An 8,543-nucleotide genomic window follows, 5' to 3' on the forward strand; every position below is an offset into this window, starting at 1 on the left:
AACTACGGTTAGTAACAGGGTGGAGGGGCGGAGGATCAGTGGAAGTAACGTTTCGAACTTAATAAGTTTGAATATCACTTTCATATCTCATACTTTATACTCTTTCCCCTATTCCCCTCAATTCTCTTTGTGTAAAGGATTTTTCTTCTTTTCCCCCTTGTTTTTAAAAAACCTCATCCTTTTGATGTTTTTTGTGCTTAAATTCGAATTAAATTAAAAGAACCCAATAAGAAAATCGAACTATTTTTTATTAAAAAGTCTATTATTATATTTTTTGTTTCAAATTCATTTTTTTAATACAAAATTCAACTACTTAGCAGAAAGTCGAATAATTTTTTTAAAAAATCGTTTTTTGTTCTTTTCTTATAAGATTCATCTCTTTGGTTGAAAATTTAAGTATATATTCCATTTTTATAAAATGATACTTCTGGGTAGAAAAATCAAATTTTTGATTGAATCTTATTTTTTTTTTAAATTAATATTTTTTAAGGTTCATCATTTTAAATTGGAAATTCATCTGTTGAAAATTAATTTTTTCAGGTATTTCATTTTTGGTGAAAATTTATACTTTTAATTTGATATTTAAAGGTGCACACTGCATATGGGCGTAAGTGTCAAAACCCAAATCTTACAGGAGAACTAAAAAACTGTCAGAGTTTCACGCAAGTAATTTTTAACATAAAATTGCAAAAAAGTTTTGAGGTACTATTAGGCTTTGTTGAACCCTGGTCAAAAATCGACGAGCACCAGAAAGCTTCAATTTTAACACATAAAAAGTAACTTATGTATCAACTATTTCTTTGCAAGAATTCATAATTTTTTACGGAAAAACTTTTAAAATCCCAGAATTGGCACGTGCTTTTCAAATCAATGACGCCGCGATGACACCACACCATGAAAAATGGCACTTACTCCAGCAAGCGTAGTGGCACTTACGCGTATGCACTGACTTCTTTTCCTAGACCTACTTTCGGGTCGAACTCAACCAAAATCTTCTACAGGGACACGAGTTAGGGGGAAACAAGTAGTTAAAGCCAATGAATCTATTTTCAAAAATTTGGCAGTTACGCTCGTATGCCGTGTGGCCCTTCATTTTCTAGTTGATAATTCATATTTTTTTGTTAAAAATGCAACTGTTTGGTTGAAAATTAATCTGTCCTTGGTCAAGCATTCAACCATTTTGTTGAAAATTTGCCTTTTTTGGTTGATTTTAACTGCTTTTTAAATTAAAATATAAATCTTTTTTGATTAAAATATCAACTATTATATATTTCATTGAGAGTTCATCTTTCTTTTGATTGAAAAATCAACTACTTGGTTTACAGTTTAACTATTTTCTAAAAAATTAATTTTTTGGTTGAATCTTCATCACGTTAACTAAAAATTCACATTTTCCGGTTGATCATTGAACTTTTTTACAGAAAATTCGTCTTTTTGGCTTGAAACTTCAACAATTTTGTAGAAAACTTTTCTTTTATTCAGAAACGGAGCGTTTTGTTCGAATTATATATTTTTCGTTTGAAATTTAATTATTTGTTTAGGAGTTACATTATTTATATGTAAGTGTACCTATTTTTTTGTTTCAAATTTGTCTTTTTTGGTCGAAAATTAATCTCTTTGATAAAAACCAATCTTTTTGATGAAAAATTCATCGATTTGGTTGGAAATACAACTAATTGGTTAAAATTCATATTTGTTGTATGAAAATCCATCTTTTGATTAAAAATTCATTTATTAATTAAAAATTCATCCTTTATGGTAAAAAGGACATCTCTCCTGGTTGAAAAGGAATTTTTAGTCTTGAAAATTCGACTATTTTTGGTAGAATTCTACGCTGAGCAAATAATGCTGTTGAATCAAAAGTTATAAGCACTATTGCGCTCAGTCAAAAGCAGATTCTATTTAATATGCATACTTTTGATTCAACAGAATTTTTTTTCTCAGTTTAATCTTTTTGGTTTGGAAATTCGTCCATTTCGTTCAAAATCTATTTTTGCAAGTTAAAAATTTAACTATTTTCATAAAGTGATCTTTTTTTTGGTTAAAAGATTTAGTGTCTATAAAATGTCGTCTTTTTTTACTGAAAGTTCAACTTTCAAGTATGATTAAAACTTCGTTATCTTGTTTTGTTGAAAATTCGTCTTTTTTGATTTTGAAATATTCGGAGTTTAAAGGATTTCATAGTGAATTTGTTACGGTATTTACCTTAATTTCATTTTAATGAATTTATTCTTCTATTATTCTCCTGTTCTTATAAAAAATCACCTTATTTCCCCTGATTTTATAAAATTTTGGGCTACATTAGTTCAATTTTGATGATTTATATAATGATTTTCAGAAAATATAGAGTTGAAAATGATTTAATTATGGAAATTTTAGTTTTAAATATGTGTAATTCTGAACGTTTTTTTATAGTTCATTTTTGAAGATTTACAATTTTGAACATTATTCAAGCTTAACGATTTGTAATTTAAACTTCTTCTATTTTAAAGATTACAAACTTAATATTCATTAATTAGGAATGTTTATGGTTTAAAATGATTTAATTTTTAACATTTTCTGGAATATGTATTTCAATTTTGAAGATTTAGAATGGAAAATTCTTTAATTTTCAAGTTGCATGTAATAGAAAATGATGCAATTTTGTGTGCTTTTATGTAAAAAGTTCAATTTTGAGGATTTAAAATGGAAATTTATTAAATTTTATAGTCTTACAATTGAAAATTCTTCAATTTTGAATAGCAAAAATGACAGCGTTGATTTATATTTTGGAAATTCTTATAATTTTTTAAATAACTCAAACAAATTATATCTTTGATAAATAGTCAAAATAATATTTTTTTGATACAAACAAACATTTTTTGAAAGAATTACGTAACATAGGCGTTGGGATAATAAAACTCATAATATAATACTTTCAATTTGGGTACCAAAATTGCTTTCTCACGTTTCTGGATTGGAAAAGTAAATTTGAGAAAATGAATTGGATTTTTTTTAATATAAAGAGAAATTCCTTTGATCCTGTTTAGTTGAGTTATTTGAATTTTCCAGAAATGTCTGCCAATATGCAGTGTCATGCGAAAAGTTTCCGAGGGTGGTGAAAATCAAAGAGGGTCTTGGAATATTTAGGAAGTGTTTGCAATCGTTCGCATCTTTTAAGGAAGTCTTGTCTTTCCGAATTCATCTTTTAAAGAAGAAAAAGAAAAATGAATGGCAATAACACTGAACTTAAAGTGCTTAGTGAAAAGTTTTAACAACGAACCAATTCAGAGGAAAATTGAATAGTTCTGAAAGCTGGGAGTCCCGATGGAGAGTTTACTAATTCGTGTTCCCGAGTTTCCCTCTCGTTCTGTTATATCAAATTATGCTGCTGAGACTATATACCAGAATTCAAATCCTGAAGACGGTTTCTCCGATTCGTATTGGAAATCTGCAGCGATGTCTTATTGAAGAGATAAAATTAGGACGACAGATTCTGGTAAGATGAATTCAAAATTTTATTATAATAATTAAAAATATTCTTTTATTTAATTATATACAATTATCATCAAATTCATTCCTTTACAATTAATTCCTTCGCAATTAAATATATTAAATTTTCATCATGTATGATCGACATAACAAACAGTTTTATCTGACTTGAGAATCTTTTAAAACTATAGATGCAGTGTTGAGGAAGTTTCTTCAAGAAATGATCTAATTATAGCTACAGTTACTTCGTGAAAATTTTAATTTATTACACTTCCAGGAATTGATTAAAGTAACTTGAAGTTCTGCAAAGCTCCTTCTTACATTTTCATTCTAATGAGAAGGTATCAGTGTCATGTCAAATTTGACTTGGTCAGTTTTCATCAAATCTCTAATTTGAGATCCCTTGAGTCAGAAAAAACTATCTTTACTAAGGTGTCTGTCGGTCTGTCTTCCTGTAGTCTGTTGGCATGATAACTTTTGAAAGACTAGTTAGATTGGATTGAGCTTTGGCACACGTTTTTAAGGCATGAAAAGAAAAAAAAAGTTCATTAACCAGCCAGTTTTAAGCAACGGTTCTAGTTTTATTCACCGAAAATGCTTTCAAAGTAATCAAATATACCATTTTCTAGGAAAACTGTACGAAATATTGAAACAAATTTAAGGATCAAAATTGTTCATTTTAAAAGGATGAATAAATTGTATTGAAACAATTTTTTATAAGCCATATTTTTCGTTTTAATTGTGAGAAGTGCTGTCTACAAAAAATCAATTTTTCAGTAAAGTATGCAAGATGAAGATACGAAAACAACGAATAAACAAAAATTGTTAATCCAAAAAATCTACGAATTTGTTAGAAACAATTTTTCAATATGACGCGTAGTTTTTGCCTTAATTGTGAAAAAGAACATTTAAGGAAAAAGACAAGTTTTTGAAAAAACGGCACAAAATACGAAAAAAATGAATTAAAAAAACTTTTCCACCAAAAAAGGTCGAAAAATTTATTAACTTAATTTTTTGATAAGATGCGTAATTGTTGTTTTTATTGTAAAGAATGGAATTGCAAATAAGCAAATCAAATTTTAGGAAAACAGACACAAGGTACAGTGAAATGTTTAATCGCAAATTTGTTTGCCTAGATTAGATATACAAATTTTGTCCTGATATTTTTTCCCAAGTGACACGTGGCACGCTAAATTTCAGTTGTCAGTGATTTGACTTTAATTTTTGAAGTCCCATGCAAAAAGGTGGGTGAAATACAATGAGCGAGCGTGTAGCGCGAGATCCAGCAGGTGAGCGCTCTAGGCGGGCTCAAACTTTCGAGCCGCTCAAATTTTTTTATATACCGAAACACAAATTATAAGAATTTCCAAAAAAGAAATCAACGCTGTCATTTTTACTGCTTATAGTTGAAACAAATTTTCATTTGAAAATCTAAAAAATGAAATAAGTTTCAATTTTAAATCTTCAAAATTGAATAATTAAAAATTAAACATTTTCAAACTTAATCTATTCCGAAAAGGCGTTCAAAATGTAATACCTTTAAAATATAAACCATGAAAATTGAAAAAATCTTTATTATATATTTTCCAAATTTAAGAATTTTCAATTGTAGAAATTTAAATTTTAAATCTTTAAAATTTAAGAACTTTCGATTGTCACTCTTCAAAATTGTAGAACTTTGAATAGTAAATGTTAAACAGCAACAAAGAATACACAAAAAAAAGTTCAACCGTTTTCCATGTTGATTATGTGCAATTAATAAAAATTAGGCCAGTCATAAATTTTGCAATAGAAAGTTCTCTAATTTTAACCACTTAAATTAAAAATTTCTTCGATTTGAAAAATTTAGAATTTCATACTTGACTCTTTATTTGAAAAATCATCCAAATATAAGAATTTTTATTCATACAAGTTTAAAGTTGCAAATTTTTTAATTCTGAATCTCCACCATTGAAGAACTTTAAATTACAAATCGTTAAAACTGAAAAATTTTCAATTGTAAATCTTGAAAATTGTCAAACTTTAAATTTCTAATCTTTATAATTAAAGAATTTTTAAATATCTAACTTCACAATTAAAAATTATGCAAGTTTTGAAATGACAAACTCTTTAATTTTTATAATTAAAATTCCAAATTTCTCCAATTTAGAAGACTTATAATTGAACTACTGACTTTTGATTTTTAAAATCATCAAAATTTTAGAATTTGTATTTACACATCTTTAAAATTCAAGAGTATTCATTTGTAAACATCTTTTAAGAACATTCTATTATGAAAGAAAATCCCAAATTTACTAATTAATTTTTTTCTTGGTTTCTAATTCCCGCTGGGATGAAATCTTATATATAAGTATACATTTTAAATTGATAAGTAAGCAATACAAATGAAAAGAATCTAAAAAACACCGCAGCCCGCTATATTTGCTAGTTTAAAATCATTTTAATTGAAGAATTTATAAGAGACAAATTTTTCGAGATAAAAAGTGTTCATTTAATGAAAAAGAATATTCTTAAATTTGCTTGGCAAACATTATAAAATATATAAAGAAAGAGAAATGTTTATAAATTTTTCAAACTTTTTCAGGATGGAGAAGCATTTTAAACTTTAATCTGACCTTCAATAAACTGTAATTCCTGCTGTTCATTCATGAGATACTTGACGTGGAAATAGTGGGCGTGTGGTCAATATCAATACATCACATCCTCCGCCCACAATTTTCAGATTAAACTTATCTCGGTGTTAAAAAATTCAAATCACGTTTCCTTACACCGATATACCTTTATAAGAAAGGTAAATGAACGAAAAATATTTATTCGCCTTCATTCTGGATTAACATGAAAATATTAGGAATGTATTCGTTGAGTGAAAATTTTCTACATTCAAGTGTGGTGTGAGACAAATATTTGTAAATAACAATTCGAATTCAAAAAGACAATTTAAACTAATGTTTTCAGTAAAAAAATGGTCGGCGCCATTAAAAAAAAATTATCGGTACCGACAATTTTTTTACCGGTTTTTTTAAAAAGCACATTTCTAGCAACGTAGCGGCTGAGCGCGCACATTCATGGAATTCGTGAAATTCTAAGAATTCATGCAATTAAGTGGATTCATGTAATTCAAGGAATTCATGCAATTTAAACAATTCATGGAATTCGCTGAATTTACGGAATTCGTGGAATTTATGGAATTCACGGAATTCATGAAATTTGTGGAATTCATAAAATCTGAGGAATTCATGGAATCCAAACAATTCATGGAATTCAAATTCTTCTAACTTTTCTTCAACATATCGTGGGTAGGGGGCTAGAAGATACCCCTGTGACTGTTCACAGAAATAATGTTGGTCAAACCCCGACCCCTTTCCAACGTCTCGTAGGGGAGGGGGGTTAGGCACCTCTGACTGTTCACAGTAATAATGATGGTCAAACCCCTACCCCCTTCCAACGTCTTGTTGGTGGTATGGGAAGGCACCCCTGTGACTGTTCACAGAAATAATTTTGATCAAACCACTTAACCCTTCCCAACATCGTGTGAGCGGACTGGAAGACAGCTCTGTGACTGGTCACAGAAATAGCATTTTTCAAGGATTTTTAGTCTGGGAAACAAACTAGCAAGATGGCCGATATTGAGGATCGAACATTAGCATTAAACACATTTGAAAAAAATTAATTTTTTAATATCTTCTTCCTGCAATCCAGGTTCTATCCTTCAAATATGTTTTTTACCGGTACCTGTTGTGTAAACACAACCTATAATTTATTTAGAAGAATTAAATGACGAGAATTCTGATTTTCTGTGCTTTAACTCGATTATAAATGAATACTGATTTTTGCTCTTAATTAAAATTAAAATTTATAATTATTAATTTTTGAAAACCCGAAAATTATTGAATTGAATCAAATTATGATAATTTTACATTGAGATAATTTGAACACATTCAAATTCAGTTGAATTCCATTATCTTCAATTAATTTTCATTGGATTCTTTTCAAACTTTTTTTTCATTTATATAGTTTTAGATTTAATTTTTTAATGCCATTTAATTAAAATAATATCACCTGAATTCCGTTGAATTTCTTTGAATTTTATTCTTAAATTAATTCCGCAGTGGTCTATTCAATTGGATTAAATTAAGGTTGAATGCTCTCAAATTGAATTTGATTCCTTGAAATTTCCCTTATTTTCATAGAATTAAATAAAAGCACTTTAAACTTCATAATACACCATAAATTTTCTTGGATTTAGATTGAATTTTATAAATTAATTTAAATTCAATTATACTCTGTTTGAATTTATCTTAAAAGTAGTTCAATTAAAATGAAATATATTTATTTTGTATTGAATTTAGTTGAATTGTTTTGAACGTTTAATTTAATTTATTTCTTATGGTTCTCGTTAAATGACGCTGAATTTACTCTTAATTTAGTTAATTACGTGTATTTCCTTTCAATTCCATTAAATTTTCTTGAAATCCATTATCTCTAAATCTAGAAATTTGTTAAGTTTGACTAGAAATTTGTTTGATCTTTCTAGGGATAAAATAAGCTATTGATTATTGAAACTGACTAAAAAATATGAATATCATCTTAAACACAGGCCTTTTTATCTTTGTCAATTTTTTCAATCAAGATAAAAATTGAGTAACTTTGAGCTTGACTGTACATCCAGAAATGTACACGCATTAGATATAGTTTTAACTAATTCTGCATTCCGAGACACTGAAATTCGGTGCATGAATTTCAATGAAATTGAAATATAATTCAATTCTTCTACAATATAAGAGAAGTCCCATTTAAATCAGAGTGCTTCATAGTTTCTCTATCTATATGTAGATTTCGTAAGTCGATATTGGATAACTATTTACGACAATCGCTTCGCTTGTAAACGGTCCTCGCTGAGTGTTATCTGCATACAAGATATATAACTACATACAATGATATATGAATGGTGTTCATAGAATTTTTAAATCACATCCCTGCATTCTATTTTTGACTCCAGGTATGTGAAAATTAGAAATAAAACTTTTTTGCGAAAATAATGATAAAAAATACTTTAAATTTAATTAGCATTG

General features: G+C 27.9%; 1 protein-coding gene across 2 annotated transcripts in view; it reads left to right on the forward strand.

The window, feature by feature from the left end:
• Positions 1-8,543, forward strand: part of LOC117179853 (FMRFamide receptor) — a 138,628-nt gene that overhangs the window by 7,521 nt on the left and 122,564 nt on the right. For both annotated transcript variants that reach the window (XM_033372004.1, XM_033372005.1), the window contains exon 2: positions 3,052-3,478. The gene's annotated coding sequence lies outside the window, so the exon portion shown is untranslated. The remainder of the gene's footprint in view (positions 1-3,051; positions 3,479-8,543) is intronic.

This window comes from Belonocnema kinseyi, chromosome 9 (genome assembly GCF_010883055.1).
Source record: "Belonocnema kinseyi isolate 2016_QV_RU_SX_M_011 chromosome 9, B_treatae_v1, whole genome shotgun sequence".
In the NCBI taxonomy this organism is placed as follows: domain Eukaryota; kingdom Metazoa; phylum Arthropoda; class Insecta; order Hymenoptera; family Cynipidae; genus Belonocnema; species Belonocnema kinseyi.